This window comes from Emys orbicularis, chromosome 2 (genome assembly GCF_028017835.1).
Source record: "Emys orbicularis isolate rEmyOrb1 chromosome 2, rEmyOrb1.hap1, whole genome shotgun sequence".
Taxonomy (NCBI): Eukaryota; Metazoa; Chordata; order Testudines; family Emydidae; genus Emys; species Emys orbicularis.
In genome coordinates, this window is record NC_088684.1 from 68,807,322 (window position 1) to 68,818,648 (window position 11,327).

Genomic DNA, 11,327 nt, shown 5'->3' on the forward strand with positions numbered 1-11,327 from the left:
GCCTGCACCCTGTCTGGCAATGAGTTACCAATCCGCCTCTGGGAGGAATCGGGGTAGGATGCTCAGTTGCCCCAGGTTTTGGCAAACGAACTCCAGGGGCCGGAGCTCACTCCATACGCGAGTCCACGCTCCCAAAGGAAGATTTGGGGAAGGGTTTCGGTCGTAGGTCAATCACACAGAAGGTTAGGAAAGGCTTGGTCCCCGTACACCCCTCCCCCAGTAGAGAGCACCGGCCCGCCTTCAAGAGAACGGGATGGGATACTCTACTACCTAGGAGTACGCGGGCGGATTCCCTGGGGCCTCCCCGCTCTCTGAGCAAGGAGGTGGTCCCCGTACACCCCTCCCCCAGCAGAGAGCACCGGCCCGCCTTCAGGAGAACAGGATGGGTTGCTCTACTGCCTAGGAGTACGTGGACGGTTTCCCGGGGCCTCCCTGCTCTCCGAGCAAGGAGGGACACAATTGTCACTTAACGGGTAGAAAAGGGTGGGGACCTATTACTCACACAAAGCGGGGGTCTCCGCTATTCTCGGTCCCTTACCCCGCCCGTAGCAGGTCCCGGGACCACCTTACGACCCACAATCACACCACACCTAATTCGGGATCTTGCTATGACAGTCCTCATCAGTCCACACAGCCTATTGCTGGTGGGAGTCCTGCCAATCCCCGGGTGGCGGATCTCACTTTGTCCACTCAGCCTATTGCTGGTGGTTGAGGCTTGCCAACCCCTTCGGCTGCTCCGAGATTCCCTGTACCTTGCCCTACGTGCGCAATGGGGGTCTCCAGTTTTCCCAGTCCCTTGCCCCACCCGCAGTGGGTTCCAGGGTGCCCTGTACCTTGCCCCACTCAGACAGCGGGGGTCTCCGCTATTGTCGGTCCCTTACCCCGCCCGTAGTGGGTTCCAGGGAGTGGATTCCGTCCCCTACTCACTATGGGGTCCACTTTCCCGGGGTTCCTCAGCAGCCGGCCCTGCACCCTCTGGGGGAACCACTCCCCAAAGGGCGATAGCCATAAAGCTGACTAAGTCAAAATAAAAAGCTTAAAAAGGCAAAGCATAGGAGCTTGGCATACTTCTTGTTTTTATCGAGATCAGAAACCTCAATTTACACTCTCTTACGCTGTCCGTGCACAGCCTTTCCCTTAATAGGATAGTGAGCTATGCCCGGACATAGGGAGAAGGCATTAAATGCCTCCCTCTTAGTTGTTTACCTCTAGTCCTCGGGCCATTCAGTTCTGGAGTCAGTGGTGGTTTCCTTTATGTCCCGGAGAGATCACCCAGCCTATTCAGCCTCTGTTCCTGCCTGAATAATCTCCTGTCATCCGAAACTTGTTTTTATTCTGGGCTGGCACTCTAAAAGTGTTTAACTGCCAGACGGATGTCCCAGTAACTTCACCGAGGCTGTCCCAAAGAAACCGTCGGGTCTAAGACCCTCGTGTACACACCACAAAACAGACAGTTCCCTATGCCCCCCCCAACTTATAGCCTAAGTAAACAATGATAGAGATAGCGCAGCATGATGCAAGAATTTAAACAGACAAGTTACAGAACGGACACACACAAAACGAACAGGCGTCAGGCAAATGAGTCTAGCCTTAAAAGGTTCGGATCACAGCGCGTCCTTACCTGAACCTAGAGCCTATGGGCAGCTCCTCACCGAAGCCCAGATAGAGACAAGGGTCTCTTACCTGGCGCCTGGGATCGGTGTGGAAGCGGTCCACGGTCCTCCGGTCCGGTGGGACGTCGAGTGATCCCGGACGAGCCCCCAAATTGTTGTGGTCAAAGACACCCACGCAGTGATTTTAGTTCAAAGACTCAAGCCTGAGGCCAGTTTATTGACATACATACCAGTGCACTGGGGTGCAGTCCGAAGACTGACACCACGAGTACCTCTCGCAGGCGGCTTTATTGCATTAAACCGCAAGCAAAGTACAAACAATACGTCATGAGTTAAGAAATTAGGGTTGGGGTCAGTCCCTCCCCTAAACCGCGAGTTAAGAAACTAGGGTCGGGGTCAGTCCCTCCCCTAAACCGCGAGTTAAGAAACTAGGGTCGGGGTCAGTCCCCCCTCCCCCTTCTCCCCTGGTACCTTCCTCATTATTTTCCGAGAATTGGGTGTTTATTTGGGTAGAGGGGCGCTTGGTGGTTTTCCCCAGGGGTGGTACTTGGCACCAGTTTGGGTACATTTCTCAAGACACGTTATTTTCCGGGGTCTTTTGGTTAAAGATTAGGGGGGGGGTTCTATGGGATGCCTAAAGAGGATCTATGATTGGCTATTTTTGCAGATAGCTGGAATCACGGAGTGGGTCACAGATCACCCAAAGGAGAAGCTGCATGAGTTAAGAAATTGCATTTAGCTAAAGTTACCTATTGCTTCACACAAGTGGTTATTGCTTCACACAAGTGCTGCTGCTGGGGCTTTTTTTTATTCTTTCCCTCCTTGCCTCCCCCCTCCTCTGGTCATGACCCTTGACCGAGTTTGACAGGGAATTGTGCAGTCTAGTCTAGTTCGGGCCCTGGCCTGGGCCCTGGCCTGTACTGCTTTCTGTTTAAGGGCAGTCAGCATAACAGATCTCTGTTGGAGGGTTTATTTTGGGGCCTTCAGATTTACAGCTCTGGCTATTAAAAAGAAGGCCCCCCCTGCTCTATTTCCCCACAGTGGGCTGGGTGGGAAAGTGCCTGGGGCAGTTGTGGGGAAGGAGTGTTGGGGCAGTGGGACAGTTGGATGTGGTGGGGCACTTGGGTGGGGCTTGTATAGTTGTGGGCTAGATGGCAGAAGACTGGGGCAGATGGGTGGGGTGGGGGTATTGGGAAAGCTGAGTGAATGGTGTCTGGGGTAGTAGGGTGGTCTGAGTGGTGGCTGTTGGGGTAGTTAGGCAGTTGGGTGTGGGGTGCTGGCAGAGGCCACTTTAGCTGAAGGCAAACTAGGCAGCTGCCTAGGGCAGCAGATTTCTGGGCACTCAAATTTGGCCTGGCCACCCCTCTGTCATGGTGGAAGTGCGGCCAGGCCAAATCTGCTGCCCAAAGCCTATGAAGAAGGAGGTGAAGGAGGGGGGTGGCACAGTGAAGTTTTGTGTAGGGTGCCAGATTGTCTTGAGTGGCCTCTGGGTGTTGGTGCAGATAGGGGTGGGGGTTTTTTGGGGCAGGCTGTGTTGGCAGTGTTTGAGCAGTTGGGTGGGGCTGTGTGTGGTGGTGGGTTCTGGGACAGCTGGCTGGGGGCTGTCTGGTTGTGGGTGGGATGGATGGGGGTGTCAGGGTATTTGGGTGGGGGTGGTGGGTGGAGAATGTCTGGTGGTGTATGAGGATGTTGGGGCAGTTGTGTGGGGGTGTTGGGTGGTGTGTGGGAATGTCGGGGCAGATGGATTGGGGGTGTCTGGTGGTGGATGGGATGGATGTGGTTGTCTGTTGGAGCAGTTGGGTGGGGATATCTGGTGGGACACTTGAGTGATGGGTGGGGGTGTCAAGTGATGGGTGGGTGCGTTGGGGCAAATTAGGTAGGGGGAGAGTAGTTAGATGTGGGTGTCAGGACATTGGGCGGGGCTGTCGGGTAGCAGTTGGGTGGGGTTTTGGGGCAGTTGGATGGGGGATGCCGGGGCAGTTGGGTTTCAGGACAGGTGGGTGGGGGTGTTAGTGCAGTGGGGTGGGGATGTCAGGGCAACTGGGTAGGAGTATTGGGGTAGTTGCATGGGGAAACAGTTGGGTGGAGGTGTCCGGAAGTTAGGGGGTGCCAGGGCAGTTGGGTGGGGGAGTGCTGGGGCAGTTGTGGGGTGCTGGGGCAGTTGGGTGAAGGTGCCGGGGCAGTTGGGGGGGGTGCTGGGGCAGTTGGGTGGAGGTGCCAGGGCAGTTGGGTGGGGGGGGTGTTGGGGCAGTTGGGTGTCAGGATAGTTGGGTGGGAGTGTCGGGGGCAATCGGGTAGGGTTGTTGGGGCAGTTGGGTGAGGGGTGTCGGGACAGTTGGGTGGTGGGTGTCGGGGGCAGTCGGGTGTCAGAATAGGTGGTGGGGGGGTGTCAGGACCGGCGGGTGTCAGGGCAGTTGGGTGTCGGGGCAATTGGGTGGAGGTGCCGGGGCAGTTGGGTGTCAGGACAGTTGGATAGGAGTGTTGAGGGTAATCAGGTGGGGGTGTCAGAGCAGTTGGGTGGGGGTGTTGGGGCAGTTGGGTGTCGGGGCAGTCAGATGGGGGTGTTAGGGGCAATCGGATAGGGGTGTTGGTGGCAGTCGGATGGGGGTGTTGGTGGCAGTTGGGTGGGGGGTGTTGGGGCAGTGGGGTGTCAGGACAGGTGGGTGGGCGGTGTCAGGGAGATCGGGTGTTGGGGCAGTTGGGTGGGGGGTGTCAGGGCAGTTGGGGGGTGTCAGGGAAGTTGGGAGGTTTCAGGGTAGTTGGGGGTGTCGGGGCGGTTGGGGGGGTGTCGGGGCAGTTGGGGGTGTCTGGGAAGTTGGGGGGTGTCGGGGCGGTTGGGTGGGGGGTGTCAGGGCAGTTGGAGGTGTCAGGGCAGTTGGGGGGTGTCGGGGCGGTTGGGTGGGGTGTGTCAGGGCAGTTGGGGGGTGTTGGGGCGGTTGGGTGGGGGGTGTCAGGGCAGTTGGGGGGTGTCGGGGTGGTTGGGTGGGGTGTGTCAGGGCAGTTGGGGGGTGTCGGGGCGGTTGGGTGGAGGGTGTCAGGGCAGTTGGGGGGTGTTGGGGTGGTTGGGTGGGGTGTGTCAGGGCAGTTGGGGGGTGTCGGGGCGGTTGGGTGGAGGGTGTCAGGGCAGTTGGGGGGTGTTGGGGTGGTTGGGTGGGGTGTGTCAGGGCAGTTGGGGGGTGTCGGGGCGGTTGGGTGGGGGGTGTCAGGACCGTTGGGTGGGGGGCGCGAGGCATCGGGCTGGGAGTCAGGTGCTGGCGAGGCCTGTGCTCTCCTCACCGTTGCCGGCCATGGGTGTGCAGACGCCCCTCCCCACTCGCTGCGTGGCTGGCTGGCGGCTGCAAGCCAGCAGAGAACCCGACATCAGCATGAGAGGAAACAAAGGGGGCACCTGGTTACCTGTAGCTGTGCACTGCCACAGCATCCCCTGGTGTGTGGGATGAAGTACTACAGAGGAAATCCCATAGGACTGCAAGACGAGTGTGACATCCCAGCTGGAATACAGGAAGGTGTGACAAGGCTGCTGAATGTATGAATGTCATGTGAGATTCATGAGACTTGGGATCCCTGCTCATCAGCCCTCCTTGAATTCCTAAAGCAAGCCCTGTGCACAGTGGTATGGTCAGAATGGACAGGTGTTGGTTATATTGGGTGGTGCAGAGCTCAAAATTGCATATTTTTTAAAGCAGGTTTATCTTTAAAATTTACTTTCCTAGCTGTTATTACATCCACTAGAAAGGTAGGTGAAATAGGAGATATCCTTCTGTAAATATATCAGTGTTGAACAGTCCATTACTTTTTATGAAACAAAGGCTTTTTTCTAAACACAAGTTTGCACTGATTCAGGTATGGTCTCCACTAGGAGATTAGGTTAGTATAACTACATTACTCAGTTGTAGGGAAAAGCCACACCCCTGATGTGTACCTCAGCAGTTCTGACTCTTGTACTAGAAATGTATCCCCTCTGGAGCTGTGGCCCTTGGCTCCTTGAGAGCAGTAGGCTGTATGTCTAACACCTCAAAGAAAACCTGTAGTGCCGAGTCTCAGAGCCTGGGTTAATTGACTTGGAAAGATGACCAGTATGTTAAATTTACATATTTTGTTGTACAAATATTAAAAACTACATAATTTACTGTAACTTTTACTTTTAAAAATTACAATTTTTCTCACCACAAGATATTACAAAATACATACATGAAATAATTGTATAACTTTCTTAAAACATATTTATGTCTTATCTAGTCTGGAATGGGCTGTCTTTCTCCCATCAGCAAGGGGAAACAGATGTAAAACCAATTTTGTGATGCTGACTCCCTCTATAAAGTAGATCATTTCCAACTATAATCAGCTTTCCACTGTGTGCTCCTAATGTTACACAAGCTCTAACTTTTTATGTCAGGATAAAGTTGTCTGCTATCATGTGGTTAAGTGTTATGCTCATACAAAGCACACGGGATCTTTATAGAGGAGAAGGTAAAAACACTGCATTTATTGAGAATACAGCAGTTAGCATATGCTTTTTAGTCATACACATGCACACACACACATACATACACACACACAGAGTCCTGCCAGTTGATGTTTATAGTTACCAGTCTGTTGTAGCTTGAGTCAATCTAATGGCCAGTTACATTGAGCACGAGTGAGGAGCTGGGCTCTTGTCGGTCGCGATCCGATGCTCCAAGGCTTTGCAGGACTGAACCCAGAGTTTCATGGCAAAACACCCCAGCTTTATAGTTGTAAATTTCCATTTGAGTCCATGCATTTTGCAATGTTGTCCTATAATCATTAGTCCTTAAGTGGTGTTATCATTTGATGGTTATTGTCGGGCTTCCCATTGTTATCTTCTATTTGTTGTCTCACCTTCGGGGGTGCCTGCCTCACCTCTGAGGTCGTCAATGCTGCTAACATGTTTAACATCAGATACAATGGATGTTTTCTGATTGTCTCCTGGTTTTTCCAAGTCTCTCACTTTTTCTTGACCATCTGGACATTTGTGATGGCTTTCACACCTTATCTTTTCCTGATGCATGCATTCCTCATTCACACAAACAATCTCTTACAGAAACCTTCAAAGGTATACAGACAGCATTTTATATTCAGCAGAATACATTGTAAATCAAGCCTTGCTAAATCTTATAACGAAAACAATTCACATTGGGGCTTCAGGCCCTCAACATTTCTCTAATCTATTTATCATAGACACAATACAAGATTCTGTCTCTTACTTACTAAAACCTTAAAACAAAGAAATGTATATTTAACTAGAGTGCCTAATATGTAATACATATAGGAAATCATAGTAGACATTATAACTTATCCTAAAACAAAAGGATGACCATAATCAGTCATAAGGATTGTTCTGGTCTGTCATTCATTTCTGCTATTCAAAAAGGGTGGCTGACAGGATAAAATCAAATCATACATTAATTCTCATAGTACAATTATAAAATCCTGCTCCTACATAAGTATCTCCAATGGATTTCTCTCAGTTTAACGAACCTTTCCATTTCCTTTAATTATTTGGATTGAAGTTGCCTACTGGGGAGTTTTGCTTCTTTTTGACTTGTTTAGTTTGGAGTGGAGTGATTTGAGGGGGAAGGGTTTCCCTTCCTGTCCTCCTTTCCTCCCACCCACCCCCCAAATATATGATTTTTGTTATTTAAAACTCCCGAAGAAAGCTGGAAGTCTACAACTAGAGAGGCTGTATTTTAAAGAAGCCTTATTGAGGGTGCAGGAACAAACCACCCCGATGTGCAGAAAGAATAGCAAATATGGCAGGCGACCAGCTTGGCTTAACAGTGAAATCTTCGGTGAGCTTAAACACAAAAAGGAAGCTTACAAGAAGTGAAAACTTGGACAGATGACTAGGGAGGAGTATACAAATATTTCTCGAGCATACAGGGGTGTAATCAGGAAGGCCAAAACACAACTGGAGTTGCAGCTAGCAAGGGATGTGAAGGGTAATAAGAAGTGTTTCTACAGGTATGTTAGCAACAAGAAGGTCAGGGAAAGTGTGGGACCCTTAATGAATGGGGGAGGCAACCTAGTGATAGATGATGTGGAAGAAGCTGAAGTACTCAATGCTTTTTTTGCCTCAGTCTTCATAGACAAGGTCAGCTCCCACACTGCTGTCCTGGGCAACACAGTATGTGGAGGAGGTGAGCAGCCCTCAGTGGTGAAAGAACAGGTTAAGGACTATTTAGAAAAGCTGGACATGCACAAGTCCATGGGTCCAGATCTAATGCATCTGAGTGTGCTGAGGGAATTGGCTGATGTGATTGCAGAGCCATTGGCCATTATCTTTGAAACTCGTGGCGATCGGGGGAGGTCCCAGATGATTGGAAAAAGGCAAATATAGTGCCCATCTTTAAAAAAAGGGAAGAAGAAGAACCCAGGGAACTACAGACCAGTCATCCTCACCTCAGTCCCTGGAAAAATCATGGAGCAGGTCCTCAAGGAAACCATTTTGAAGCACTTGGAGGAGAGGAAGGTGATCAGGAACAGTCAACATGGATTCACCAACGGCAAGTCATGCCTGACCAACCTGATTGCCTTCTGTGATGAGATAATTGGCTCTGTGGATATGGGGAAAGCAGTGGATGTGATATATCTTGACTTTAGCAAAGCTTTTGATATGGTCTCCAACAGTATTCTTGCCAGCAAGTTAAAAAAGTATGGCTTGGATGAATGGACTATAAGGTGAATAGAAAGCTGGCTAGATTGTCGGGCTCAACGGGTACTGATCAACGGCTCGATGTCTAGTTGGCAGCCGGTATCAAGCGGAGTGCCCCCGAGGTCAGTCCTGGGGCCAGTTTTGTTCAACATCTTTATTAATGATCTGGATGATGGGATGGATTGTACCCTCAGCAAATTTGCAGTTGACACTAAGCTGGGGGGAAAGGTAGATACACTGGAGGGTAGGGATATTGTCCAGAATGACCTAGACAAATTGGAGGATTGGGCCAAAAGAAATATGATGAGGTTCAACAAGGACAAGTTAGAACTCCGGCAATGGTTCTGCGCCTGCCCAAGACTTGCAGTTTGGGGGGGTCAATGCCACCCCCTGCTCCCCAACTATGCTGATATTAAAAGTGGGGGGCCTGGCTCCCTGCTGCTTGTTTCCAGCGCCAGTGCCCCCCTACTTTTATAAAGGTTCTGACACCCATGGGTGGACCCCATTTCTTCCTAGCAGATATTCTTCCTGGAACAGCATCCCATGTTTCAGGAAGCCAAAGTCCTCCTGTCAATATCATCTGCACAGTCATGCATTAATCTCCAGGATGTGCATGTCTTTGCCTAAGTCCTTACTCTCAACTGGGAGGATGGATGATAACACAACCTGCACCCCTGACTCCTTCTCCTTCTCTCTAGCTGCCAGAAACCTGTAGTCACTGCTGATCTGCTCATGATCAGACCTGGCAGTACCATTAGTGACCACATGGATGAGTAGCATGGAGTAGTAATGAGAGGGATGGATGAGCCTTGGAAACCTTTCCGTAATGTCTCAATGTGGGCTCCAGGCAGGCAGCACACTTCCGAGGATATCAAGTCAGGTTAGCAGATGGATGCATCTGTTCCCCTCAGAAGGGAGTCCCTGACCATCTGCACTCTGTCTCCTCCTGTTGGGCGCAATGGCCATGAGCCTCTCAATTTGGGGGGCAAATGGCTCCTCCTCCTCACCCATTGGGATATGCTGCTCACCTCCTGTTGCCAGTACAGCATATGGAGACCCCGATAGGTTCCAAAGTACTTCATGTCTTTTCACAGGTCCTGTCCCTCTCGGTCAGTCTCATGCCCATTCTAGGATCAAGGATGAGTGACGCTACATCCCCACATCAATGTGGTCACTTTATACAGTTTACAGTTCTTTGTTGGTCAGGCCTCTTGAATCCCTGGGGTGAAACTTCCACAGATTTGTGACCTGCATTAGGGATGTGCATTAATTAGCCGCCAGTGATTTGAATTCCTATATTAAGCCAAAAATACAATCACTAGCCAGCCCTTATAACATTTATAAAGTTGATACGACCGTCTTTGAATATTCTATGTGTCCACAGCATATGTCGCATCTCAACAATAGTCTGAATAGTCCATGTTTCAAGAACATCACATCTGTCATATACCTAATGACTTCTCTGGGAGCAGGTTCAAACCCCAAGTATTCTGGCCTGGGAATTGATTCTTACAAGAGCCAGAAGAGGGAGCTGAGGGCAGCACACCTTCAGGGCTGTACTATGACAACAGGGTACTCTGCGACACCCTTTGGTCACAAACCAACAGCTATTTAAGCATATATCTACAGTTAATTTCCTCTATCAGGTGTGTTTTTCTTCTTATAGTCATTCTTGAGGTGGTCTGAAGCAGCAAGTGGAGACAGGCCATAAAAAGGTTTGTGACACAAGGGCTACATCAGGGAAGTCACAGCTTTCCTGGACTCCTTTCCCCCTCATATTAGCCTCCCAGGGGATCCTGCCTATCAGTTCCCTAAGGGAGTCAAAGTCTGCTTTTCTGAAGTCCAGGGACCATATTTTGCTACTCTCCTTTCTTCCCTTTGTGAGGATCCTAAACTCAACCATCTCATGGTCACTGTTGCCCAGGTTGCCACCCACTTCTACTTCCCCTACCAATTCTTCCCTGTTTGTAAGCAGTAGGTCAAGAGGAGAACGGCTCCTGGTTGGTTCCTCCAGTAGTTGCACCAGGAAGTTGTCCCCAACACTCTCCAAAAACTTCCTGGATTGTCTGCACTGCTGTATTGCTCTCCCAGCAGATGTCAGGGTGATTGAAGTCCCCCATTAGAACCAGGGCCTGTGTTCTGGAAAATTCAGTTAATTGTCCAAAGAAAGCCTCATCCACCTCATCCTCCTGGTCTATAGCACACATCCACCACGACATCGCCCTTGTTTCTCTTGCTTCTAAACTTAACCCAAAGACTCTCAACAGGCTTTTCTCCAGTTTCATATTGGAGCTCTCAGCAATCATACCGCTCTCTTAAATACAGTGGAACTCCTCCACCTTTCCTCCCCTGCCTGTCCTTCCTGAACAGTTTATACCCATCCGTAACAGTGCTCCAGTCATGTGAGCTACCCCATGAAGTCTCTGTTATTCCAATCACATCATAGTTCTTTGACTATACCAGGACTTCCAATTCTTTTTGCTTGTTTCCCAGGCTTCTTGCGTTCGTGTACATGTACCTAACATAACTAGCTGATTGCCCTGCTTTTTCAGTATGAATCAGGAGCCCCCCCCCAACCCGTTGCACTCTCCTCCTTGTGTTTCCTCCTGGTATCCTACTTCCCCACTTACCTCAGGGCTTAGGTCACCGTCCCCCGGTGAACCTAGTTTAAAGCCCTCCTCACTGGGTTAGCAAGTCTGCCTGCGAAGATGCTCTTCCCTCTCTTCGTTAGGTGGATCCCATCTCTTCCTAGCAATCCTTCTTCCTGGAACAACATCCCATGGTCGAAGAATCCAAAGCCCTCTCTCCGACACCACCTGCATAACCACGCATTTACCTCCACAATTTGATGGTCCCTACCTGGGCCTTTTCATTCAACAGGGAGGATAGATGAGAACACAACTTGGGTCTCAAACTCCTTTATCCTTCTTCCAGAGTCATGTAGTCTGCAGTGACCCACTCAAGGTCATTCTTGGCAGTATCATTGGTACCCACATGAAGTAGGAAGGAGTAGCGATCCGAGGGCTTGATCAGTCTCGGCA

The 11,327-nt window shown here is 50.4% G+C and overlaps 1 pseudogene; it reads right to left on the reverse strand.

Annotated features, from left to right (window-relative positions):
* Positions 1-10,505, reverse strand: part of LOC135873662 (DGAT1/2-independent enzyme synthesizing storage lipids-like) — a 30,948-nt pseudogene extending 20,443 nt beyond the window's left edge.
* Positions 10,506-11,327: the final 822 nt, after the last annotated feature.